General features: G+C 45.2%; 1 protein-coding gene across 2 annotated transcripts in view; it reads left to right on the top strand.

Annotated features, from left to right (window-relative positions):
- The window catches only part of CDH11 (cadherin 11), a 154,308-nt gene that overhangs the window by 55,412 nt on the left and 71,555 nt on the right, over positions 1–27,341 (top strand). For both annotated transcript variants that reach the window (XM_061387410.1, XM_061387411.1), the window contains exon 2: positions 9,179–9,306. The gene's annotated coding sequence lies outside the window, so the exon portion shown is untranslated. The remainder of the gene's footprint in view (positions 1–9,178; positions 9,307–27,341) is intronic.

The raw sequence follows: 27,341 nt of genomic DNA, 5'->3' as shown, positions 1-27,341 counted from the left end.
GGATTTACTGTCAGTCACTAAGGAAGTACCTATTGGTTACCCAGTGTTGTTAATAGCCAATTGCTTACAAAATGATAGTCCATTTTACTGATCTTAACTATTTTAGAAAACAAACTGAACAGCTCCACATAGCTGTTATCAAGGCTCAGTAATTTGGGCCAAGGGAGTGTCTTATTATTGTCCTTAAAAGATTATGAATTTTACCATCAGGTAGGTAAGAAAGCAATAGGTTTTCAGTGGTCTAAAATTTAAAAACTAAACACTTTTATGGTGGTTCTCTATTTCACCTCTACATTTTCTGCATTTCTTCCATAGGCCAAGCCCTTTAGAGGGTTAGCAGGCTGACCCAGGACAGACAGAAAATGAGTGTAAGACTTGATTTCTGTCTTCTAGGATCTCAAAGCTTTCTTGGATGCAATGTTGGAAGAGGCAGACAGCCATAATAACAAAGAACTCTACCCGTGGGAGAAATCAAGACGTAATAGGGTATACCAAGGGAATCTGCACGCCCAAGTCTGCAACAGGGAGCAGGGAAAGTTCCACCACAGTTATACCAGCAATGAATGGGAGGGGAATTCAGCTGAGGGAACAGTATGTGCGGGGAGGAATGGAGGTGCATAGCCTGCTGGGAATAGCAGGCCCTACCTGGGCAGGAGGTGAAGCTGGGACAGACCAGGGAGAATTGTGTCAGCTGTGTTGCACAGTGTGGATGTTTCTTCACCTGGTAGGGAACTGTTTACAGTTTAAATATTCTCAGAATCATTACGTAAAGATTGCTCTTCAGGCTTCCCTAGTGGTTCAGTGGTTCAGAATCCACCTGCCAATGCAGGGGACACGGGTTCCATCCCTGGTCTGGGATGATCCCCATGCCTTAAGGCAAGTAAACTCGTGCACCACAACTCCTAAGGCTGTGCTTAGAGCCTGGGAACCACAGTTAATGAAGCACACTCGCCCTAGAGCCTGCACTGCGCAAGAGAAGCTACCACAAGGAGAAGCCTATGAACCACAGCTAGAGAGCAGCTGCTGCTTGCCACAACTAGAGAAAGCCCTCCAAGCAGCAATGAAGACCCAGTGCAACCAAAAATAAAATACTAAGATTGCTGTCCAAGGAGGTTTCTGTTTTGTCATGTGCATTACTGTCAAATGTTGGATGTTTGTTCATTCACGACAAGGAGACAAGCTAAATAAACTTCAGAAGAAGGAGCAGATATTGTTCTGAGGCAGGTGTGATCACGTGTGCCCGGCTTGCTTTGTTTACCCCAGCAATGCTTTCTACAACTTTTCCAGTTGATCTGATGGACATCCCCAAGATTCTCCTGAGGCTGCTGCTGCTGCTGCTAAGTTGCTTCAGTCGTGTCCGACTCTGTGCGACCCCATAGAGGGCAGCCCACCAGGCTCCCCCGTCTCTGGGATTCTCCAGGCAAAAACACTGGAGTGGGTTGCCATTTCCTTCTCCAATGCATGAAAGTGGAAAGTGAAAGTGAAGTCGCTCAGTCGTGTCTGACTCCTAAGGACCTCATGGACTGCAGACCACCAGGCTCCTCTGTCTATGGGATTTTCCAGGCAAGAGTACTGAAGCTAGATTATATTTATTTTTATTTGCTTTCCATCTCCTCTTCACCATGGCCCCCCAAAACTTAAAAATAAACTTGCTGCTATTTTAGGGCAAAATATATATGTATGTATTCTCTTGGAGAAAGGCTTTTCATTTTCTTTCTAAGTGCTCCCAGGTTCTATAACAATAGACTCATGTATGTATGTGACTTTTATAGTGGATGTGTTTAGCTTTTCCTCTTTCTCTGACATTGTATTCCTTTTTTATTCAGTAGAGAAGTCATGGCGAAGTGGGAAGGCAGATCCTTGGGAGCATGGGAAGTGTGGATTTGAATTCTTATTCTACTGCTAATTAGCTTTGTTATCTTGGGCAAGTTATTTAACTTCTCTGAGGTTTGATTCCTTTCTCTTTTAGGAGGTAGGAACAGAATAAAACAAGCCCCGACCAGTGCTGTCGGGAAGATTAATTAAAGGAAAAATGCATGTAGAGGCACCAAGGCTATATATATTGGGGCTATGTAGTAGGTACAAGTAAAACTGGAGCATCCTCTATTGCACTTGTTAATATGGTAAAGGGTAGAAAGAGAAACTCCATCATTTGGGCAAGAAATAGGGATAAAATGTAGAGTAGCAGGAGGTTTGCTCATATGCTAGGAGACTGTTTGTTTATTCATTTCCCAAAGATATTACAAAGGCTGTGAATATTTATTTAGTTCTGCTCCCAATAGCCCTTCTAATAGGGAATTATTTGGGTACAACGAAAGACATTTGTAAATGCGGCTGATAAGACTGACACTGGACAAGGAGTGTTTTGTTGGACACAAGAATTCTATTGTCCCTGGCTTCAGTTGTCAAGTGCCCGGGGAACCCAGAATTTATGGTGACAGCACAATGGGCCTTTCAGGGCCCAGCGAAAGAGCTGTGAGATCCTGCTCCCCGGCTTTTCAGGGCTTCTAATCTTTTTATCGGGCCCGGACAATGCCGGATTCAGCTGCTGCCTGCGCCTCCTGACTGTCCATTGGCCGTCAGGTATTGTGCGGTAATTACCATGGTGACAATGGGCGCTCTCTACGCCAGTCCATCGGTGGTTTGGAAAACGGCAAAGGTTGTCACTTTGTATTAGGTGCCTCTAAAGGCATGGCTTACTTAGAAAAACTACCAAAGAGAAATCAAGATAATCGTGTTAAGAGTTTGATTTAAAGGGCCACTGTGTCAAATCCATTTGGAGCCCAGGAACTCTATGGATGTTTCCTTGTAATTACAGCCAGACGTTGGGCATCGTCCCGCACAAGCAGCAAGTAGCCGGCCATGGCGAGTTTGCAGGGAGCCCTGAGCTGTGGGCAGCTGGCAGCCTTTAACGTCTTATGGAACAGAGGTCTCAGCTGAGCCTTTGAACTCTGAGGGGTCCCTGAACTTCTCTGAGAATTCAGTTCCTCATATGAAAAGGAATGGGGTGGAAAATGCTTATGGATGAATAATAATTATATATTCCATGAGTATGTATTAATGTATGCAAATATAGTCCTATACAGATGTGACAGTTGGACCATAAAGAAGGCTGAGTGCCGAAGAAGTGATGTGTGTGAATTGTGGTGCTGGAGAAGACTCTTTAGAGTCCCTTGGACAGCAAGGAGATCAAACCAGTCAATCCTAAAGGAAATCAAGGCTGAATATTCACTGGAAGGACTGATGCTTAAGCCAAAGCTCCAAGACATTGGCCACCTGATTCGAAGAACAGACACAGTGGGGAAAAACCCTGATGCTGGCAAAGTTTGAGGGCAGGAGGAGAAGGGGGCAACAAAGAATGAGATGGTTGGATGGCATCACCAACTCAAAGGACATAAGTTTGGGCATACTCCAGGAGAGAGTGAAGGACAGGGAAGGCTGGTGTGCTACAGTCCGTGGGGTTGCGAAGAATCAGATATAATTTAGCAACTGAACAATGACAACAAATATATGAAAGTTATCCACCTACCATAGAGCTCTGTAAATAGCAAATATACAATGGAAGGTAAAGCGATTTAATCATACACAATTGAAAAAGCATAACCTAAGTGTTTTTGTAATTGCAGCTACTAATTATCAAGTGTCTATTCTAAGTGAGGTATTTATTCTCACTATTCTTTATGATAATCAATAATCCCACAAAAATTATTGATATCCCCATTTTATAGTGAAGAAAGTGAGGCTCAAAGAGTTCTTTCCAAAGTCAAATTAGCTTGGAAGAGGTAAAGCCTGTATTTTAAGTCCTGCCCCCTCACATTTAATAACTTACTTCTTCCCTCATTTTTTAAAAAATCATAATCTGCAAACCTGTCTATCTTACAAAATATGCTTCATCATGTGGCTTTGGACCTTGGGTGATAAAAGGAAAGAAAAACACCCAGTGCTGAGTATTGTTTTGGTTTATTCATCCCTTCCACAATGTCAGGAACATGTGACCCCTGTACAAGGAAATAGCCCCCACCTACAGACACCCAGTCTCAACTTCCTCTGCACCTTCTCCTGCCTGAAGAGCAAGAACACACAGCAGCATCAGCAGCACAGCCTGGTATTCCTAGACCACCAGGAAAGGATATGGCCTTTGCTTGAATTCTTTGCCTAATAAAAGTTTCAAAAAGCTGATATTTTATTTATTCAATAATAATGTATTTAATCATAGTTCGTATTACTCAGTTCCCTACCAAAATATCTCAGATTCACTGTTGTGTTGTTAGACCAAAAAGTAGAAATGAACGATCACTTTTCAGAGGAACAGGCATGATTTACCCTGGCAAGTAGGTCTTGTCATGGATTCTTAAAGCTGGCGGGAACGGAGTGGATTTTTTTTAGCAATTTGATCTGTTGCTTCATTGCACTATACGTTTGGATGTTTACCACTCAGCCTGTTTCTTCACCTGTAAAATGGAGCTGTCACTCTATCCGTTGGCAACCCTCCCCCACTCAGTGGCAGTTCTTCCCCTTTTATACCCACCACTGCTGTGGCATACTTACACACAGTAAGTGACTTGAGGATCCTGAAGCAGGCGCTGATGGAGTACGTGGGGTGGAGACTCTTTTAATCTAACTCACGTATGCTTTCAGCGCTTACCCTCCCCCACAGCACTATATGTTGTTGGTGGTGGTGGGGTGCTGTTGACAATGATCCAGGAACACACCTGGCCTGGCTGAGCCCACATTCTAGAAGAAGACCCACACATGGAGAGCTAGGAGCTGGGCATTTGATCTGGAGCAGAAACCTTAAGAGAGGGATGGCAGTTTGACTCAGGAGTCAGAGGGGAGGATGTGGCCCTGTGTGTACCAAGCCTTCCATATGGTCAGAGTGCAGCGAAGGAAATCTGCCTCCATCGCCGAGTTTCCTCCTCGATTTTGACACCCGTGCCAAGTATGTTCTCCATCCCAGTTTACACCCTTGGCTTCATGGATTTCTTTTTCCTGTTTCTCAATCTCTCTGAACTAGTAGATGGTGTGGAGAGTCTGATTCTAAGAGGCTCAGTGTGGGTGGCCAAGCACGGCAATGGGAGGGGCTGGTAGAGGGCAGGGCAGTAGATGAAGAGGGCCCATGATGGTACACAGGACTTGGGGGACTAAAGGATGGTGCCCTGAGAGTAGGTAGGAATGGGTGCTGCAGCGCCAGGTTGTATTTCCCTGTCACAGAAGGGAATACATGATTCCAGGTCTTGGAGAGTCATGAGATGTGGGGGACAGGCAGGGAAAGGAACATCCCAACCCAGAACACCAACAGTGCAAAAAGAGAACATCTCTAGTACACTGCCCAGCCCTCTAGTACACTGCCCGGCCCTCTAGTACACTGCCCGGCCCTCTAGTACACTGCCCAGCCCTCTAGTACACTGCCCAGCCCTCTAGTACACTGCCCAGCCCTCTCAGACCCAGTCAACTCTTTTTTTCCCCCCATCAACTCTGAAAAAGTACAAAAACAACTTAGATTTTTTTCTGTTTATTTTTTTTCCTCTAAGAAACACAGTGTAATTATATGCAACATTGTCCATAGAACCTAAATCCTCTCTTTCTCAAAAGTTTGCAGTAATCAGAATTCATAGACAACTTACTCATTTATTTTTGCTTTCCTTCCAAAGCTCTTAATGATCAGTGCAGGCTTTGGGTGAGAGGAGTTTTATATGAGATATTTTACAGGGAAGAGCCCCTGGAGAAGGAAATGGCAACCCAATCCAGTATTCTTGCCTGCAGAATCTCATGGACAGAGGAGCCTGGGTGGCTACAGTCCATGGGGTCACAAAGAGTCGGACACGACTGAGCGACTGACACTAACTAGAGAATGCAAGGCAAAGTGGGAGTTCAATTCATTTTTATAGATAACAACTAAAGTTTTGAAAACACACTGGCCACGGATATAGACATGTCATGAACTGATTGGAGACAGCAGGAGAAAAACACAGGAAACACAGGCTCTGAAGTCAGTGCTGCTGGATTCTGATCCCACTGTGGGTGTTATGGGCTAGATGCCCAGGGCAAAAGTTTGATCTTTTTGGGGGTTGGGGTGAGATGAACCCTGATGGGTTCATGCTACCCAGCGTGGTTATACGCATTTAAAGAGAATATATTGGTAAGGACAGCACCAAATGCCTGTTCCATCCCTGTTCATGGTGTTCTATTTATCCATTTCTGGGTAACATACCATCCCCAAATTTAGTGTCTTTTAACAACTGTCTATCCTTACCTCTTACAACTGAGTGAACTCATCTGGGCAGTTGTTGCTTGGGGTCTCATGGTGTAAAGTCAGATGGCTGGAGTCACGTGAAGGTCCAGGTGGGTTGGATGTCTAAGATGGCATCTTCACTCACCACTTGACTCTTCAGCTTAGATGCCCACAGCAGCTGGGGATGGCTGGGCATTTCTCTCACTATCTGTGCACCTTCTCCACATGGCTAGCTGGAGCTTCCTCTCAGCATGGGGATCTAGAGCATTCAGACTCCAGACATGGCAGCTGACTTCTCTTAGAGCAACCTTTCTAAGAACACAAGACAGGTTACCAGGTTTTTAGAACTCAGCTTCTGAAATCATATATTAATAGTATCTCTTTTGCTATGTTTCATTGGCTCAGTTCAGTTCAGTCATGTCCTACTCTTTGTAACCCCATGGACTGCAGCATGCCAGGCCTCTCTGGCCATCACCAACTCCCAGAGCTTACTCAAACTCGTGTCCATTGAGTTAGTGATGCCATCCAACCATCTCATCCTCTGTCCAACCCCTTCTCCTCCTGCCTTCAATCTTTCCCAGCATCAGGGTCTTTTCAAATGAGTCAGTTCTTCCCATCAGGTGGCCAGAGTATTGGAGTTTCAGCTTCAGCATCATCCCTCCAATGAATATTCAGGACTGACTTCCTTTAGGATGGACTGGTTGGAACTACTTGCTGTCCAAGGGACTCTCAAGAATCTTCTCCAACACCACAGTTCAAAAGCATCAGTTCTTTGGTGCTCAGCTTTCTTTATAGTCCAACTCTCACATCCATACATGACTACTGGAAAAACCATAGCTTTGACTAGATGGACCTTTGTTGGCAAAGTAATGTCTCTGCTTTTTACTATGCTGTCTAGGTTGGTCATAACTTTTCTTCCAGGGAGCAAGTGTCTTTTAATTTCATGGCTGCAGTCACCATCTGCAGTGATTTTGGAGACCAAAAAAATAAAATCTGTCACTGTTTCCCCATCTATTTGCCATGAAGTGATGGGACCAGATGCCGTGATCTTAGTTTTCTGAATGTTGAGTTTTAAGCCAACTTTTTCACTCTCCTCTTTCACTTTCATCAAGAGACTCTTTAGTTCTTCGCTTTCTGCCCTAAGTGTGGTGTCATCTGCATATCTGAGGTTATTGATATTTCATTGGTTACCCCAGGGCAATTTGGAGTCACATGGAAGGGGATCACAGAAGGGTATGGTTCTCTGGGCATGTGGTTCATCCAGGGAGGGCTGTTGGAGAGTGGCTGTGACATGGTTGCGAGCTGGGTCCTTCCTCTGGGATTATGAACAGGTCCTTCCCCTGTGGCTTTTTCTCCATGACTCCAGGTACATCTGGGAATGACCCCAGCCCTGCTCCATTGTTGACATCCTGGAAATAGCACACATGGTAGGAGCCAAAGGAGATACAGGTTCTATCCCTGGGTTGGGAACATGCCCTGGAGGAGGGCATGGCAACCCACTCTAGTATTCTTGCCTAGACAAGCCCTTGAACAGAAGAACCTGGCGGGCTACAGTCCATGGGGTTGCAGAGTCTGATGGACTGAGCACGCATGCACAGGACAGTTCTGCTGTTCTTGCTACAGTCACCAAATTAAGGTGCTGTGAACAGATTTCAGTAGATGTACAGTCCATCCTCAGCCCTGTGCAGATGGGTTTTCCCATGTTGCTGTTGTCCCTGTTGTTTTGGAAAAGGCATTGTATGTGAAGAGTTGATAGGTAGAGCCAAGATGAAACAAGGAAAAGTGGGTCTGGGAGAATGAAGGATAATAGAGTCAAAGTGGGCGTCCCTTGTGGCTCAGATGGTAAAGAAACCACCTGCAATGCAGGAGAGCCTGGATTCGATCCCTGGGTCGGGAAGATACCCCGGAGAAGGGCATGGCAACCTACTCCAGTATTCTTGCCTGGAGAATCCCCATGGGAAGAGGAGCCTGGCGGTCTGCAGTTTATGGGGTTGCAAAAAAGTCAGACACGACACAAAGTCAAAGTAAGAAGCTGTTTAAGCCCTTAGTGCAGCCCGGGTTGATCCTCGAAAGTAGATGTTCTAGAGAGGAAGGACATTCAAGAACTCCTTTCTGCTGTCGTGTTTGGGAAGTTATGCCAGCGGCACCTTCCTTGGTTCAGTGCCTTGGTTTTTTGAAGACGGCAGCTGTTCAGACACTCCATATTCCTCTCTTCATTCATTCAGCAAATATACATTGAACAGCTGCTCTGGGCTAGGAAAAGTGGTAGACACTTCGGGAGATATGAAGATGAATCAGACCAGCATCCAGGCAGAACACAGCCCCCACACACAGAAACTTGAGAATGTGATGTGGAGCAGGAGGGGGAACACAGAGGAATGTAGTCCTGATAAAGAATCGCAGCTCTGTCAGCCCAGTGCTCTGCTCTGCCAGCGTGGGGATGACATCTCCTGTCACGACTGCCACCGCTGTCACTCTTTGCCCTTGAGTCTGTCACTCCACCAGGATTTGACAGCACCAGGATGGTGCTTCTCTCTTTAGAAGGGAGGAAACTAGCTTTGGAGGCCAGTAAAATGTGGATTCTATCAGCAACTGAGTCTACGATTTCCTATCTCCCCCACAGGTTTGTCGTTCGTGCTAGAGCAAATACGTGTGAAGTATGTAGAATAGTTCACGACGTTGGATACATGACTGCTTTTATCTTTGTTATCAAAGAACCGAATGCATAACATTCATTGAACCATCCTGTGGTACCTCATGACAAGTTTTTCCCACTTTGCACACCATTGTGGTCATTTATTTACATCTCTCACTGTATACATGGACCCTTATTGTCAAAGAGAAAAGCGTATCCTGTGCAACTGTGTACCCCCAGCGTTTAGGAGAGTATCATTCTGTTGATTCATGTCACCTCCAGGTTACTAATGATCCTTTCACTTTTTGCAGAAATCGCTGTGTATTCGGCTCAGAGGTCTCCTGACGATCCTTCCGGTTGCCATTTGTTGAATGACCAATCAGATGGGTGGAGTTTTGTGTTACAGAAACTGGCAGCAAGTATCCAATGGGTGAAGAAGGTAAGATGGACCAGCGTTACTGAGTGTATCATTACTTTATTTGCGGGGACAGAAATGATGGTTTCCAGGACCATCCCGCAAATGTGCCTGCCCTCACAGATCCCAAGTAGAATTTGACAGGGAAGTTATCCTGAGCCTTGAGGAATGTGATTATTCCTGTTATTATTGGGTTATCTTTAGGGGGCACCTATTATGTGCCTGTACGAAGATGATAATAGTTTTTTGTTTTGGGTGTTTTTCTTTTTGGACCATAGAAGGTTGATAGGAGATAGAAGGAACTAAAGGGGTTATATAATTCCATAGCAAAAACTTGGCTGGAGAGACTAACACGACTACCATGTTGTTCTTTATCCCCTTTTCTTCTTTTGAAAAGAATTCTTTAAATGTGTACAAGGTGGCTTATATCCCTCAAGGAAAAGAGATTGCTAGGAGGCTGAATCTTTTAGCTCTCAAAAGACAGAGCACTAGATCCTAAGCTGGGAGACTGACTTGAGCTCCAAACCTGGCTCTATCATTCACTGTCTGTGTGCCCCTGGGTTAACAAACTCTTCTCTGGGCCACAAAGGTGGTTGGGTCCAGAGTAACTAATGGTCCATAAGTTTTAGGATTCTATGAATACATTTACCTCCTTTATCGGGTCACTAGGAACTGAAGCTATTTTTATAGGATGTTGAAATATTCCGATGAAACTTTAAGAATTAATTCTAGCAGCATGACTTGCCACACGGTCCCATCGTAGAACTCACCCTTGCGTGTGTCAGTGGCTCATCTCGCTGTGAGTGTCCACCAAGTGACCTAGATGCAGAGGCCAAATGCAAGTCATGACCTCTCCCCCTAAGCCTTTGCCTTGTCCTGTGTGCCACATTTCAGTGCCAGCATCAAAACTCACTGAATCTGAAACATGATGCATCCTATATACCTCCTAGCCTCTTATCTCCAGGAGTAATTGATTCCGATTGGTTTGCTCTCTGATTATCTCTGAAACACTTTATTCTGTCTACCCACATTGCCACCATCAAATGCAAGCCAGAATCCCTTTCTCCAAGATTTTGCTGCAGTTGCCACCTCACAGATCTTTATGCTTCCAGGGTTACTTTTCCCTCTGTCAACTCCAGCACGATCCGTTTTTCATACATATCCTGAACAGTGTCCCTAAATCCAGATAGTATGTTACTTTGCTACTAATCCTTTCCCTTTGAGGCATCTGAATTCCTTTTCAAGCTTTCAGGACCCTCTAGTAATGGGCCCACTGTTGTGCTGTTTAGACCCCCACTCAGCTGTTGTCTCTGCACACCTAGCCTTCACTGTACTCATCCACTCTAGGTCTACTGTAAGGCACAACCTTTATTTCACAGAGCCCAGTGAGCTCCCTTTCCTCACAAGCTAGCTTTTACTCATTTTATACCTTCACTTGGACCTCACTACCTGTAAGGATTTCTTTCTAATTGCTGAAGACTGAGCTATGGGTGTCTCCTGGGCTTTAGTCATCAAGATTATACCATTTACTATGATTCCCACTGTTTAGGTGTCTGTCTTCCTAGCTAGACCTGGAGGTTCTTGAGGATTGGCTTTATTTTGGGACCACCAGGTTCCTGGTTGTAAGCACTATTCTGGCCCCAAGTAGGTTCTCAATAAATATTTACTGAACATATGAATAGAGACTTTAAGATAAGAAAGGGAGTCTGATGTTACCACACAGAGAAAAGTCACAGCACTGGCAGCTAACAGGTATTGAGTGCTTATGCTATGTCAGGAACATAAGGTCTTTAAAGGTATCACTTCCCTTAATCTTTGCAAAAACCTACTGTGATAGGCACTATTAATATCCAAAGATTCTATAAATGAGAAAACTGAATTTTAGAAAAGGTAAGTTGCCTGTAGCCATATTGCTGTACTTTTCTTATCTTTGGAAGTTTGACTTTAGCCAGAGCTTTTATCTTTGAGCACTCCTCTCTTTTGTTTTCCCCGTGAGTGAATCTGGTCCATTATGGACAAAAGACATGTCCTTTATGGCAGGCTGAAGACTTTTTCGGCAGTCCACACCAACTATTTTTACTTAGATGGTCAGCCCCTGTGACTGGGACATGTAAATATTTGGTGATTTTCCAGATGTTTTTCACTCATGTTTTAATGTGGGTTTGTTTGGGGACAAAATTTCAATTTGGAGAGCCCTACCCCATCTCCTTCTCTCATGTTCTGGTCGACATTTGTCATGGGAATAAACCACTAAATGAAAACACTCTTAGTGGAAGCAGGGCCATACTTCCCTGCAAATGTATCAATATGATTTGGAAATTATATAGTTGGCTCCTCTCACATTAGCATATTTTGCTCTGAAGCCTGGCTCAGCAGAGGAAACACATCCCTCCTGTGGAAATGCCTGTGAATGATGATCATCTCATTTCTGTGAAGCCAAATAGGTCTCTTCATTTCAGCAGCCCTTCGAATTTTTCAATAGGACATGCGACTGACATTTTCTATTTTTCTTGATAATATTGACAATTAGAATGAGGTATCAGTGAAACAGAGTCAGAAGTTAAATAGAAAGTACTTCAATTTAATTTCTCGTCTAGGAAATTATTTAGGCTTTTTTCTTCCACTTTGAAATTAAGAACAGCCTGTTTCGAAGAGTTCTGCATCGCTTTTATTCCAAGGAGAGGAAGGTAAACTATTCTGATGTTTGCAGCACCCTTAAAAAAACACAGCATAGTACAGATGGAACAGTCCTTAACAGTCCTTTGATCTTTCAGAACAATCTTCTTGTTTTAGACAGAGGATTTTTTTTTTTGCCTAGAGAGAGGAAAGGGTTTATTCATGATCACGCTATAAGGTTTTGGAAGAACAAAATGAAACTAACCTACAACTTTGGCTCAAGACCCAGATTCTTGATCCTCAATCCGTTCATGATGCCAGCATTTCTTAAACAGGTGCCTATGATGTACTGGGATGCAGGCAGGGATAAAGTAGCTTTCACTTTCTTCAAGGAGCTTACAGTCAAGGAGCTCCGTATAAAGTACCCAGAATCCTAATAGGAAGAGAAAAGAGGGATATGGGGGTTGCGTAGAGAGAGAGAAACACGTTTCACAAATGGTGGTGAAGTGGTTTGGACTTATAGGAGCAGCTCTCCAGCTGACTTCTAGGGAAATCCACTTGAACTTCTGTTCTTGGGACATCTGACTGACTCGGGCATCTTCCCGGAGCAGGGGAGGGGTGACCTAAGCAGCTACAGGACAGAGCTTCCCGGCCGCGCTACCTCACTGAGCTTTTAGTAGGGCAGTGGGGCACAGATCGAAAGTCTTAAAGTGAAAAATATTTGCTCTTAGACTCATGAAAAGTGTACACATACTGAGACCCTCCCGACTGATTACTCAGCAGGGGCTGCTCCTCACAGGTCACTGATTCTCTTTCATTTGCATAAAAATCAATCCTGAAAAGCTTCCTGGGGCCGGGGCAACTCACCTGTGCTGGAGCATCCTCCAGGCTCTGCCCTGTCCCTGACAGTTTGAAATGTTGGCAGCCTGCCTCCTAACCCCCTCTGCCTGCTGGGTCTGTCTGTGAAGGCATTTCCTATTTTGGGATGTAGGCCACTGTGGAGAAAGAGGCCAAGTTTCTGTCTGTAGCCGGTGCCATGAGAATCATAAACAGTCAGTTCACTTGCTGACTCCTTTGCAGATCTTCAGTGTGTACCGTGTGACTGTCACTAACGTGATCGACCAAGAGCTAGGAAGCTCGCATGTGCCAGGCAGTGGAAATGTCCTACCTTTGCCAGAATCAGTACTGAAAGGACAAACTTCAACCAAAGTTGTGGTTCTCTGATCTTGCTTTATTTTAGGACGGATGAACACAATGCAGAGACCCTCCTGATTTAATGAGATGCCCGTATGCAAACACTGGGCTGCATGATTTACGTTCATTGTCTTGTGTGACATCACCAGTGCTTTGGTATGTGCCGTCATCCTGCTTCTTTTATGATGAGGATGCTGAGGTTTGGAGAGGTTAATGAGCTTGTCGAGGGCCATACAGTGAACTCTGTAGAGTCGGGGCCTCCACGCCCAGTACCCACAGTGTGTCTCTTCTTTTATGATGAGGATGCTGAGGTTCGGAGAGGTTAATGAACTCATCGAGGGCCATACAGTGAACTCTGTAGAGTCGGGGCCTCCACGCCGTAGTGCCCCCAGTGTGTCTCTTCTGATTCTTTGGTATCATGCTTTCTGATCTTAACCAAATTGGAGGGTGGGGTTATATTACAGTTCTTTTGGTGGTCATGTCCTAAATCTCCATGTGGGCCAAGTGCTTCTGGCTAATACAGCAGTGTGCTGCTGAATGTGTGTACTGCGTGAGAGATAACCCATGGGGAGAGGAAAAAAGAATCCCAAGTGTGTTCATTCATAAATCATCTCTTGGAAAGCATTCCTGTTTTAGGCTGTGGACTAGGTGCAGCTACAACGAATGAACCTGATGCATATGTATCTACACAACAGTTGTATCAAAGCCATGTCTTTAAAGAGCACCCCTTCTTCTGATGGAGACAGGCCAGCAGACAATAACCATGGTGTAGAGTTTTTTGGAGGTAGCTCCATGGGTTTGTAGGAGCACAGAGGGATGGAATCTGATAGAGGAAATCAGCAAAGGCTTCAGGGAAGAGGTGACTTGTGGGTTGAGATATGAAGCGTAAGTCAGAATTTACCAGGAGACAATCATGAAGGATTTTTTAAACAAAGAGAACAGCGCAGAGGTTCTTGAGCCAAAATTTTCCTGACTAGGTGGTTTGTTTATATATATAGCGAAAGTGGAAGTCGCTCAGTCGTGTCCAACTCTTTGCAACCCCATGAGCTATACAGTCCATGGAATTCCAGGCCAAAATACTGGAGTGGGTAGCTTATCCCTTCTCCAGCAGGTGTCCTGACCCAGGAATCAAACCCGGGGGTTTCCTGCATTGCAGGTGGATTCTTTACCAACTGAGCAACTGAGCTACCAGGGAAGCCCAACTATATGTATATATATATATATATATACACATGCCAATATATATACACTCAAAGATACATATAAAGATATATATATATATATAAATAGACAAGACAGTTACAAAGTCTACAGAAAATTAAGTACCCTTCAATCCTATTTCTAGTCCCTCCCTCCTTTTGTGGAGGCAACTTCTAGGTTCAGTTTTCTATGTGACCATTCAGAGTTTCCAAGCAGTCATGAAGCTACAGCCACACACACCCATGTACTTGTTTCCTGCGCATTTGGATACACTGGCGGCATCCAGCTCTAAGCACTAGTATGTACACTGTTCCGCACTTTATATTTTAATAAAAAAGAGAACTTTAAATAGTCCCCCTTGTTTTTGTTGCTTGTTCTCTGATTTTAAACTTTCTTGAAGTTTTAAAACATTTCAAACCTACAGAAAAGCTGCAAAAATATTGATAGTACAATTAATTCCTATAAACCTTTCATCTAGAGTCATTGATTTTTTAAAGAAATCATATTACTCACGTTCCACGCAACAACTGTATGAATTTAATGCCTGACCGAGATACAGCTTGACATCAGTTACCCAGATACTTCGGTGAGCTTCCTATTTCCCCCCAGCACTTATTTAGTAAGATGACCAAGATGTACTTGAAACCAAGAACACATTCCTGTCTGTGTCATTTTCCCTGATATTCCAGAAACAGCAAATGCACCCTCAGGATGGAGACAGCAGGAAGGGCCCTTCTTTCGGCCATGGACTGCCCCTCTGATGCTCATCTTTGGGAAAGGATCAGTTCCCATCTCACTGAGCACTGGAGTCTCGGCCAGGTGATCGCACTCTCTGCACACTTGCCTTCAGGACCCAGGGGTCCAGGGTGGGAGCAGACAGTCCCGTTGAAATCTAATCACTTCATTTCCGACAACCACTCATTTAGATAGTGTGACTTTTCTTTTTTGCTTGTTGGAGTCAACACGGCATCTCAAAGGCTGGTGTAGGATTCCCTCCTTTTAAAGATCAAAGCGCTTGAGCTGCTCAGGTTTATCTGTGCATTTCCTCTGTGCATTTCATGGCAAGAAATAGTTTGTATTCCATGTGAGAGGGACTTTGAATACTGTGACAGACGGTAAGTAATCCAAGAAGACGGAATAATATATGGTTTTGCAGTCAAGTGCTCTGGGCCCAGGGGGATTGTTTTCAGGGGTTCATTCATTCACTCATCAAATAGTTCTTGAAAGACACCGTGACATTCTTTCATGCTTTGTGCCAAGACCTAGGCATGCTCTGTGCAGGCTGGATGCTCATTGTCTATAGGGTGATAGATGAATCTGGCCTGAAGAAAACAGGTGGACCTGAGAGGGGTGGGGTGAAATCTCCAGGGAATGACTTCCTGGCCATTCAGTAACTGATTCATTCATACATCAGACACATTTACTGACTGCTTGTTTTCGCTCAGTTGCTCAGTCATATCCGACTCTTTTGTGACCCCATGGACTATAGCCCGCCAGGCTCCTCTGTCCATGGGATTTTCCAGGCAAGAATACTGGAGTGAGTAGCCATTTCCTCCTTCAGGAGATCTTCCTGACCCAGGGATTGAACCTGCGTCTCCTGCATTGGCGGGTGGATTCTTTACCACTGAGCCATCTGGGAAGCCCTGTGCTAAATCCATATGTGCATCTATGACTCACTGCACTTCCTGTTCTCATGGAATCATGTGCCAGTGATGGGGCTCCCCGACCCTCTTCTAAGTCTACCTGTTTCCTTCAGTTGGGTCCATTAGGAAGGTTCAGCTGCTCCCAGAATGTTTCAGGACAAAAATCAGGCCACTGCCTGACAGCCCTCCCAGCTCCACATGCTTTCTAAGCCAGAGACTCATCGTTTCCTCTGGAGGCTACTAACCCAAATTACCCTGCGCCCTGTGGGGGACTCAGAGCTCAAGGCAGTTTGAGAGAGCGGAGAAGGAAGGGTAACAGGACAAAATCTGCCACCAACTAATTGTGTCTGCTGAGGATCTAGAAGGCTGCAACTGGACACCTGGCAGGCACCTCTGTGTGCAAGCTTCAGAAAAACCGTGGAGGGGCCAGTGAGTTCATCTTCTCAGGAGGCTCTGAATTTTAGTCTCTGAGCACCATTGGAAATGATGTTAGGTTGTCATAGCAACCATTTTTGTTGAAAGAAAACAGATGTTTAAAAGTTTGGCCACACACTTGCAAGGACTGGTGAGAAGGAACCTCTCTAAAGGAATGTCTAGCAAGTTTCCTTAAGGATCACATTTCTGTCCATAACTGATGCTATTTTGGACCTCTCGACACTCCCAAACTCTCTTCAGAATTTCCGCTTGAGAAATGGACTCAGGAGAATTGTTATTCATTGCCCCTAAACCATTTACATCATGCTTTGGGCAAAGAAAAGGCCTTGGATGCTTGCATGGCCACACTCCTGTCCAGGGCTTGTGCTGGACACCACAGTGGCAGGGAGCAGCCTGTGCTCACATGGGAAGGGCCAGGGTAACTGTGACTGGGTTCATGAGAGCACATCCGGCTCCCTGATCTCTTCCCCAGTCCTTTTCTGCCGAGCTTCAGAAGGATGGGCTTTTCTAAAGTCTAAATTGTATTGAGTTCCTTTCAGTGAAAAGCCCCAAGCTTCAGAAGTTTGTGGCCCTTAGCAGGATAAACTGCAGGGTCCTCTGCCTGGCTCCTAAGGCAGGATCCAGCCCCCACCCCCTCCCATCTCCTGAAACCTCATTCCCTCCTCCCAGTTAACTCTCCATCCGTACCATGTTACTGTGAGTCCCGCATATCATGATGCTTAACCCTCCATGCTCTTGGGCTGGTTCTCCTTCTCAGGCTCCATTTGTCTGAAGAGGTTGAGAAGGACCCTATCTTCCAGCTGGGGTTCTGGACTGGAGTCCTTGGTTCCTTAGGGATCTTGATATGTCTTCATGGGCCTGGGGCATCTTTGCCTTTATGAACTCTTTTTTTTCTATTAAAAGAAAAAATTAAATACTGTATTTATGACTGCTTCGGTATGAAGATGAATATAATCTTCACCCTCAAAGATCAGTTTTTCTTCCGACTTGAAAAGAAACTGAAACGTTCCTTGAGCCCCTAGAAATATTGTGGACTCCAGGCACTCTGTCTAATGGAGGAGCCTTGGGGCCTTGGCCCTTTCTCTTCCCTCAGTCTCAGTCTCTTCATACCCCTGATTCTTCATTGTTTAGGGTCTTTCCTGACATCACCACCTGTAAAGCCACACCCACTGCTTTGTTATTCGTTACTTCATCCTGCTGTCTTATCCCTCACAGGAGTCATCATAATGTGTGAATATCATGTCTAGTTCCCTTCATGGTTTACTTGTTTATTTTCTGTGTTCCCCCGTGAGAGTCTAAGCCCCCTGAGGTTCAGAGATGTGGCCTGCCTTGCCCACCCCTATATCCTCAACATCAGGAGCAGTGTGGTCCAGGCTAATTGTAGCTCAGTAAATAGTTCCCAACTGAATGACTTCAGCCGATACCTAATTCTTGAACGTCTCTTTTATGGGTCGGCAGGAAGATGATGGTGGGTTGCCGGCCTTAGAAAATCGCGTGGGGCCGAGGGCTGGAGTGTGGGCCTCTCCATATCGCTGGCTTGTTCAGAATCTTCAAGCCTCTCTCCTCTATTCCTCATATTCTCTCTCTCCCGCTCTGGGCTCCTCCTGGGCCATCATTCAGATTTGAGTGACACCGGTTCCCAGAGCACTCCACTCTGAGGATGCCAACAGCTGCATAATGGCTTTCCCGCACGTGCATCTGTGCATTAACACAGGCCTTTCGGGCCTGCGCTGGCTTGCCTGACCCTTCTCCCGCCAGGAAAGAATGTGCATCTGTAATACTCTGGAAAATTGGGGCTGACATGTAGCTTGGTACCCAAAGTGGTTTCACTCAAGCAAACATAGAATAATAGCCAAGCACTTAAATGCTTGAGCGGATATCAATTGGAAGAACGTTCCAATAATCCGTGTTTATGAAGCCTGTAGTATGAATTTTTGAAATAGCACTTAAACCCCACTTTATTCTTGACAAATGATGTTTGTAGCTGTTGAGATATTTTTATTTCAATTATGTGCCGGTGTTGTGGGAAGAAGGTTTCTGACAATAGCAAAGACATAAGCCATTTTTATTGTGCCTCTATCACTATTCCCATTGCTAAACTCGACTGGACAGTTCATTAAGATGAAAAATTAACAGCACATGCTTTGGGGAGAATAATCATGGAACATGACAGCTTGTGGAGGCATTGGCATTCAGAGAAGCAGACAGATGACAAACGTGCTGGTCTTCTGAAGAAGCGGCGATTGGTCAGTCGGTCGGGAGCCAGGCATTTACTGAGCGCCTACGTGTGTGTTCATCCCTGAGCAGAGGTGCTGGGGGAAAGAGAGTGCAGGCAACACGGCCTTTGCACTCCAAGAACATACCATCAATTTGGGCAGGCTGGGCAGATTTCCGCTGTCAACCTGGAAGCGCCAGAGGGGTGTACATCAAATGCCTAACGCTTTGGTGCTGACTGTAAGTTGAGGAGTAATTCATTGTGGACGTTGGTGAAGAGTTTTTACACCTTGAGGAAGAACAGGATGTTAAATAGGAAAGTTTATTCTAAATATAATAGCTGCTAGTGGCTATAATTTTGTTTTTGGGAATTGATGAAATGTTCTAGAAATAGATATATGTGGATTGATGTACAACTTGGAAGATTTACTAAAAACACTGAACTATATATTCTTTACAAGGGTAGACTTTATGTGAATTATATCTCAGGAAATCTCTTATTTTTTAAGTGTTAAATTTCAGTAAATCTTGTATACGTTCAGAGAGAGTTGGGCATAGTTCCGAAAGAAAGAAGGGGTGAGACAGACTAGCTTGGATAGGAAGGAAGCACATACCCATTTTTCAGATGAGCAAATGAAGAGTCAGATCAGTTTGTCCTTTGCCCATGAAGCCACAGTAAATATTCAGGCCACGACTTCACTTCTAGCCCTTCTTGGCTCCAGTGTTTAGATGCTTTCCCCACCACACTGCCGGTGCCCAGAAAAAAACCAGCCCCTGGAATGTAACAATAACACAAATGACAAATAACACAAATAACACGGTAACAGTGACTTCCCTCTGCAGAGCACCCTCGCCTCTCTTTTCTCTCGTCTGTTCTTACGGCATCCCTGTGAGAGTGATGGGTACAGGTGTGCCTGCATCTGGGGAGGTGGGGTGTGTTTAAGAAGAAGGAGATCACGTCTGCTTTCCAGTCCGCATAAAGAACACTGGCTTCTCTTCTCTAGGCATTCAGGGTGCTTCCACCTCCACTTAGGGCTCTGTCTCTCCCTGGACCTGGATATGCATCCTGTTTCTCCAGTGCAAGCAGAGTTTCTAAGTGAAACCATAGAGATGTGGGATCCACAGATATTTAGAAACAAGGCCTGGAATTGGGTGTCGTGTGAGTGTAACGTAGAAGTCAGTGCTGTTCTTTGGAAAGAGCGGATACACGTTTCCATTGTAAAGCACATGTCTAGATTAAAGTCACTTACATCATTATCTCCCCTGCAGTTCATAAGAGAGCTTTTGATGTCATTCTCAGCTTACTAGTGTAAATAATGGCTCTCATTCTCATCCTGTTGGACAGGATGGAAACCTGACTCGGGATTTGTAAATACTGCTGCACTGCATTTACTTTCACGGGGACATTTTCTCCCCCAGCAGACACTGGAATAAACAGCATCCTGGGAAACAGCTGGTGGGGGAATCACGAGGCATTAACCTAAGGAGTGAGATCAAAACAAAAGCTCTGTTTGCGATCTCCCGCCAGAGCTCACATCCCGGTAGTCCCCACTGTTCAGCTGCGTTCAGGATGCGTAAATAAAATAAGATCTTTGCAGAGTAAAAAGGAGCTGAGCTTTAGGAAACGAGTGCCTTTGTCAAGCAGAAGAATCCTCTTTCCCAATTTCATTACAGTTTTCTTAGCTTTTAAAGAAGTTAAAAGAATTTTTTAAAAATAAAAGATTAGTACTTCCTGAAATATACCCCTGTCTGTTTCAGAGGGTTTGCTTTTTTCCTCTCATCGAAGGGTCTGGACTGGTGGCCTGACTCAGGGCTGAGAATGCTCGGGTTCTAATCTTGTTTTGTACTGGAAAGTGACTGCTCTGGGTGCCTCTTTACTAATTTGTCAAATGTGGTCAACAGTGGGGTGATTATTGTAATCGCCCGACGATCAGCATCTACTCTGTAGGGATTTTGTGACAGTGGATGGAGGTATTACCTCTAAAGCACTTAGAACAATGCCTGTCACGTGAAGAGGGCTTCCTCAACAGGACTCAGGGTGGAGGTGATGGTAGTGTCTGAGTCTATACAGTTCCAAATATCCAGGTATTTCCAGATTCAGGTCCATGTAGACAGAAATCTGCAGTGGTTGATGGAATCCAGATCATAGTCAGGTTTGTATAGCACGTGCACGCAGGCTTACCCTGGAGGGCTGGCGCGCTCTTGAACTGGCCTGAGTGTTAGCCTGTGAAGGTAGCAAAATTAGTTCCCATGGATGGGGTGCTCCTCTTTGCAGAAGGGTAGTGCCAATTAAAGTGTCCCAGAAGATACAGGACAGCAGTGCCTGGGTCGGGGGTGGGGGTGGGGGGTGGGAGTGGGAGTGGTGTCACTAAAGGGACCTGGGTTGGAATTTCGCGTATTCCTCTAACTGTGACTTTGAACAGATCAGTGACTCTCTCCTGTGCTCATGATTCTTTGTTTCTGTTTTTAATGGAAACAAAACAGACTGTCTTCCAGGGTTGAAGAAGGACTTGCATGATTAAATTGTGAGACTGTGCATTCTTCCTCCTTCCCCAGCAAGATGCAGCTCAGTAAGAGGAGCAGGAGTGATGGCCTCCCCCTTCCCGCCACCCACACATCATCTCAGCTCCCTTGTGAACTGACAACTGCGACTTCTGCCAAGAGCTTTAACTCCACAAAGCACCCACTTTCTCATCTGTTAAAAGGGTGTATAGATTCCTGTTGCTGCTGTAACAAACTGCCACAAACCTAGTGGCTTAAAACAACCCAACTTTATTGTCTTACAATTTTAGAGATCAGCAGCCCAGCATGGGTCCTGAGGGCTAGAAACGAAATGTTGATAGGACTGCGTTCCTTCTGGAGATCCGAGGGGAGAATCTCGTTTCTTGTCTTTATCGGATTGGGGGAGGCCTCTTGCATACTTCGGCTCATGGGCTCTTCTTCTGTCTTCAGAGTTCATCACCTCATCCTCTGCTCCTCTAACCCATTCTCTTTCTGTCTCTGTCCTTCCTGCCTCTCTTTTATAAGGACTCTTTTGATTACATTGAGTCCACGTGAATAATCCAGGATGCTATGCCCATCTCAAGACCTTTACTTTAACCACTTCTGCAGAGTCCTCTTTTCTACACAACTCAATGCATTCATAGGTTCTGAGAATTAGCACGTGGACATTTTTGTGAAACCGGAGCATTGTTTGTACTCAGAGGGCAACTGCAAGGATCGAATGAGATAAAGCGTGTAAAACACTGAGCACGATTCCCAGCTCATAGGAGTAACTCACTAAGTGTGTCTTCTCCTGCTCAGAATCACTGATAATGACATTTGCTTGCATACCTCCCAGAGACAGCTAGGGACGGCCACAGTTGTAACTGCCCTGCTCTGCATGCTGGCAGGGACAGTGGCCTTGTTTGGCAGTGACTGGAGGCTTCCACTCATCTCAGCCTTGGAAGGAAGCCAGTCTGCAGAGACAGTTCTATCTGATTAATGCTCCCTCCAACTGTGTTAGCCTGGCCAAATTTCACCTCTTTCTAAGTGTCCCCTTTCTTATTTGCACACTGAGGTTAGGAGGAGGGGCTTGGCTCAGGAGCTCTGGGGTTCAGCAGCTCTTCTGCTGAAAATCTATAGACTATAAGAAATGGTCACACGTGAACCCGCAAAGGTGCAGGTTGATGTTAAGGGATGTTCCCTGGCTTCTCAGAGAAAACGGCGCATTGCAAAACAACAGCAATAAAAACAGCTCTCGTCTTCTCCTGCCTTTCATGGGCCTTCAAGAGGGTTGCTGACTGGGTGCTCCTGGCTCAGGTTGGGCCACATGATGGGGTAGACAGGAGCCTGGCACTGGGCGCTTTCTGTAATGACTGGATCCCAGACAAGTGAGGATCTGAGCTCAGGCTTCCACGCTTAAGGTGAGGGTGGTGGTGGTGAATTCTTCTATTTAGAAGATACATCAGTCATGGATACAGTGTTGAGGAGGAAGAAAGCAGAAAGAGGAGGATGCCTAGTAGGTGTCAGACATGTAAGGGTGCTCTCTTTATATCACTGAATGCCCATCACTTGGCCCGGGTAGGGGGAGCGTTTTATCTTCCTTTTTCAAATGAGAAAACAGAGCCTTAGAAAAGACTGACTAATTTGCCTGAGGCCTCACAGCTGGCAAGTGACTGGAGAAGAAGGAAACTGAATGAATACTTCAAATTCCAGAAACGGGGCTTCTTAGCTGTAGCAGGGAGCCTGCTTCAGCCCGGGTGGTCCACTTTCCCGGATGCGCATCGCACTCTGTGAGGCGACTCGGTCAGCCCCGGTGGTCTCCACTCTCCCTCCCTAATGGTCAGAAAGCCAAGGCCGCGGTATATTTCACTCCATCATTTCCTTTTACCCAAACTCCCTGAGAAAAACATCTCCATCGGCCCTGTTGTCTCCTTTTCAGCCTTCTGTCTTCCTACCTCAGATCCCTTTTTTCCGAGTTATTTTAGGTGAAGTTGAGTGATGGGAGTTTGCAAACAAGTTGAGACCCCACATCTGAAGGACCCACGTAGCCTTCAGAGCTCACTTCCCCGCACACATTGGAAGCTGTCTTGGGAGAGTACTGGAAGTTTGTCAGAGTCATCCAGAGATAAGAGGGGTGCAGGCAGTGAGGAGGTCCTGCCACTTAGTGGGGATTGTGGTGAGCTGTGACTTGTGCCTTTGATGAGGTGGGTCTGTGTGTCTTCTGTGACTCAGAAGCTGTCTCCATAAGGACATTTGGATGCATGCATTCAGGTGTTGGGCTTCCCTGATAGCACAGTTGGTAAAGAATCTGCCAGCAATGCAGGAGACCCCAGTTTGATTCCTGGGTCAGAAAGATCCCCTGGAGGAAGAAAAGGCTACCCATTACAGTATTCTTGGGCTTCCCTTGTGGCTCAGCTGGTAAAGAATCCACCTGCAGTGCGGAAGACCTGGGTTTGATCCCTGGGTTGGGAAGATCCCCTAGAGACGGGAAAGGTTACCCACTCCAGTATTCTGGCCTGGAGAATTACATGGACTATATAGTCCATGGGGTCACACAGAGTTGGACATGACTGAGTGACTTCCACTTTTATTCAGGTGTTTACACAGAATTAAACTCCTTAGTTGAAAACCACAGTCTGTACAGAGGAGGAACACAGCAGGCACCTTCCAAGTGGGTGAAGTATCAGACCCAGTGCCTGTAAGAGTCCTGAGCAGAATGAAGCCAACACTTGAATCAAACACAGATCTAGCCTTGAATCCGACCTGGTGCAAAGTGCAGTGAAAGTCAGAAGGCTCTGGGAGTGGGAAAAAAGAAAACAGATCCTATGTTTTGTTATTTTTTCTCTTTACAAGAAAGGCTATACTAATTGAGCAATCCTTAAAGTTGAATTGTTAAAAGCCAGGCCTCTAAGGTCAGATGGTCAGGGTGGTATTAGTTATGTAACCTTCGGTGAGTCATTTTACCTTTCAGAGTTTCCATGTTTTCACCTATAAAATGGGGTTGTTTTGCTAACTTGTGTCTGACTCTTTGTGATCCCATGGACTGCAGCATGCCAGGCTTCCCTGTCCTTCATTAGCTCTCAAAGTTTGCTCAAACTCCTGTCCGTTGAGTCAGTGATGCCCATGCCATCCAACAATCTCATCCTCTGCCGCCCCCTTCTCCTCCTGTCCTCCATCTTTCCCAGCATCAGAGTCTTTTCCAATGAATTGGCTCTTCACATCAGGTAGGCAAAGTATTGGAGCTTCAGCATCAGTCTTTCCAATGAATATTCAGGGTTGATTTCCTTTAGGATTGACTGATTTGATCTTCTGGGAGTCCAAGGACTCTCAAGGGTCTTCTCCAGGTTCCTCTGTCCATGGAATACTCCAGGCAAGAATACTGGAATGTGTAGCCATTCCCTTCCCCAAGGGGTATTCCCAACCCAGGGATCAAACCGGGGTCTACTGCATTGCAGGCAGATTCTTTACTGTCTGAGCCCCCAGGGAAGCCCTATAAAATGGGGAGAACAGTAGTATAAACCCTCAGAGTTGTGTGCAGATTATCAAAATGAAGCATGCATGCAGAGTGCAGGGCTCGATATTCAGCATGGAGTAAGCACCCTGGGATTGTGAGCCCCCTCATCACCGGCTGCTGTTAATCAGCTCTGTCTTGGATGAGAAGAAGGCCAATTGGGAGCTGATTTTGAAAACTCTGTTCACCCTCAGGGAAATTCTTTCGTTTCTTGGAGCAGGATTTTCAGCCTAAGCCCTACTCGCAGATAGCAGCCTTCACCTTCACTGGTGTCTGTGCACATTAAAGAGTCTGACTTATCCTTTCACTCTCCATCAATTAAACGAGGGTGATAATAATAACCCTTACTTTTGTTGGATGATGAGTAACACGAGCTAATGTGTGTGAAAACCCTTTGTAAGTTACAAAGTGCTCTAAATATGAATTATTATTGTGATTGCTCTACTCCAGGCATCTTATAAACAATGCAGAAAATTAAGGAGGAGAACCAGTGCTATTCAGAAAGCATTTATGCCTCTTTAAGTGTGTGGCTATAAACTATGAGCAGATGGATTTGACACTGCAGTCTTCAGTACCGCTGAACTGTCAGTAACTGCTCAGTGCCAGCAGCATTCTAGCAGGGGCAACACTTCAGATGCCAGCAAGCAGTGGAGCATGATGGTCAGCGGGGGCAGCTCTGGGATTCCACTGGGTTTGAACACCAGCCACTGCTGTGCTTTGTGACTTTGCCCAGAATCACCAAAGGACTCCTGAACCTCACTTTCCTCATTTGTAAAATATGGATAGTATTCTTACCTCATGAGTGGCTGTGAAGAGTAAATAAGATAATGATCTGAAAGCTCTGGACATTACCTAGTGCGGTAATGTGGAGGACTTAGACAGTCCCTCAGGACTTCCCTGGTAGCTTAGCAGCTTGCAGCACAAGCTGGGTGGCTTAAACAACAGAAATTTATTGCCTCACAGTTTGGGAGCCCCAAAGTCCAAAATCAATGTGCTGGCAGAGTGTGCTTCTTCTTGAGGCCTGGCAGGGAGACTCTGTGCCCCCCTTTCTCCTAGCTTCTGGTGGCCTTGGGCAGTTTTTGGCTTATTGATGGTGTTTCCCAGAATCCTAATGTCCTCTTCTAATAAGGAAGATGATCCTTATGAGAGACTATCCTGATGACTTTATCATCATCTTAACTTGATCATCTGCAAAGACCCTGTTTGCAAATACAATCACCTTTCCTTCACAGTTCCTGGGAGTCAGGAGTCAAGCCTTTGTTAGAGAAACACAGTTTGGGCTATAACACCTCCAAGCTTATTTCTAGGGTTACCACTTAAGACACAAATGTGTCCACTCCGAGTCTTTTTCTCACAAACTCAGTCAACAAGTATTCATTGACTGCTGCCCATGTGCCCAATATCAAGCTACCGACTGGAGATAGGATGATGAACAAAACACATATGACCCCCATTGTCATGGAGCATTGATGATGCACTCTTAGAGAATTTCAGTCCTAGACACTCACAGTCCTACAGCTAAGCCCTTTTATCAGTAATTCCAAATGGCTCATCTTAGCAGATAAGTGAATGTTAGTGGCAAAGAATCTGCCTGCAATGCAGGAGATGCAGGTTCGATCATTGGGTTGGGAAGATCCCCTGGAAAAGGAAATGACAACCCACTCCAGTATTCTTGCCTGGGAAATCCCATGGACAAACGAAACTGGTGGGCTGCAGTCCAGGGGGTCTCAAAGAGTTGGACACGACTTACTAACTAGACAACAAGACACCTCCCTCCCTGCAGCCCCCTTGCCCTGGGGATAAGCTTCATTATTCTGAGAAAATCTAGAGAGAGTAACCAGAGAAAAATATTAATATTTGATTAACTTCATTTGCACATGCACATCTCCAATTCATCCATTGCTTTGCAGCGTGGCATGTGATTTCTTCAAAGTCTCTGTGTGTGTGTTTTCCCCTAGTTCACTGGTGGGGTGTCATCACAGGCCTCCCAGACCAAGCACTGAAAATAGGATGATTTTAGCCATAGCGTACCACTTATTAGATGGAAGAACGATTTGCCTGTGCTCTGTTTAATTAAGCCTCACTTAATGGGCAAATGTTTTCTTTAACGGATTTGCTGTCACCTCATCAGTTATTTAAGGCAGTTCATTTCACAGCAGGGGGGCAAAAAAAAAGAGAGATAGGAAAAAAAAAATTTTCTCATTTGCTCCTAGTCGTTTGGTCTGAGGAAAAGCTTGGCTGTCTAGAAGATGCCTAATTGCCGTTGTGATCGTCTGCTTAGTCTCTATTTAGTCTTAGGCTTCTTATTGAAACGCTAATCAGGGTTAGGTCTCACCTCTTGATGAATGATTTTGTAAAAACTTGATATTCCTCCGCTTAGCTAGGAACGTCTGCGTGCAAGTATAATGCCACTCCAACTGAATGGAAAGATAACTAAGGCCCTTAATTTTGCAAAGAGGGCTCTGATTTGATACATACAGAGCAGATCAGGGAAAATCAGAATGAAATGAATCTCCTTCTTTGCATGGGCACCACCTCTGTTATATCATGAGCCACTTTTCTTTGGCTGATTTTGTTGGGGATTGGTAGAATGCTGAACACATGTATTTGAGCTTATTTCCTGTAGTTGGGGTGAAATGGAAGTTATGCCATTTTATCTGGCGACAGAACTTGGGAAACTGAAGTTCTGTGATTCTTTGTTTCATCTGTCAAGTAGGAATAGTTATCCCTACATCACAAGACTGTAAGGAATTCAAGTATCA

Source organism: Bos javanicus, chromosome 18 (assembly GCF_032452875.1).
Source record: "Bos javanicus breed banteng chromosome 18, ARS-OSU_banteng_1.0, whole genome shotgun sequence".
In the NCBI taxonomy this organism is placed as follows: domain Eukaryota; kingdom Metazoa; phylum Chordata; class Mammalia; order Artiodactyla; family Bovidae; genus Bos; species Bos javanicus.
The sequence above is the reverse complement of the archived record's forward strand: the minus strand, read 5'-3'. Positions and strand labels throughout refer to the sequence as shown.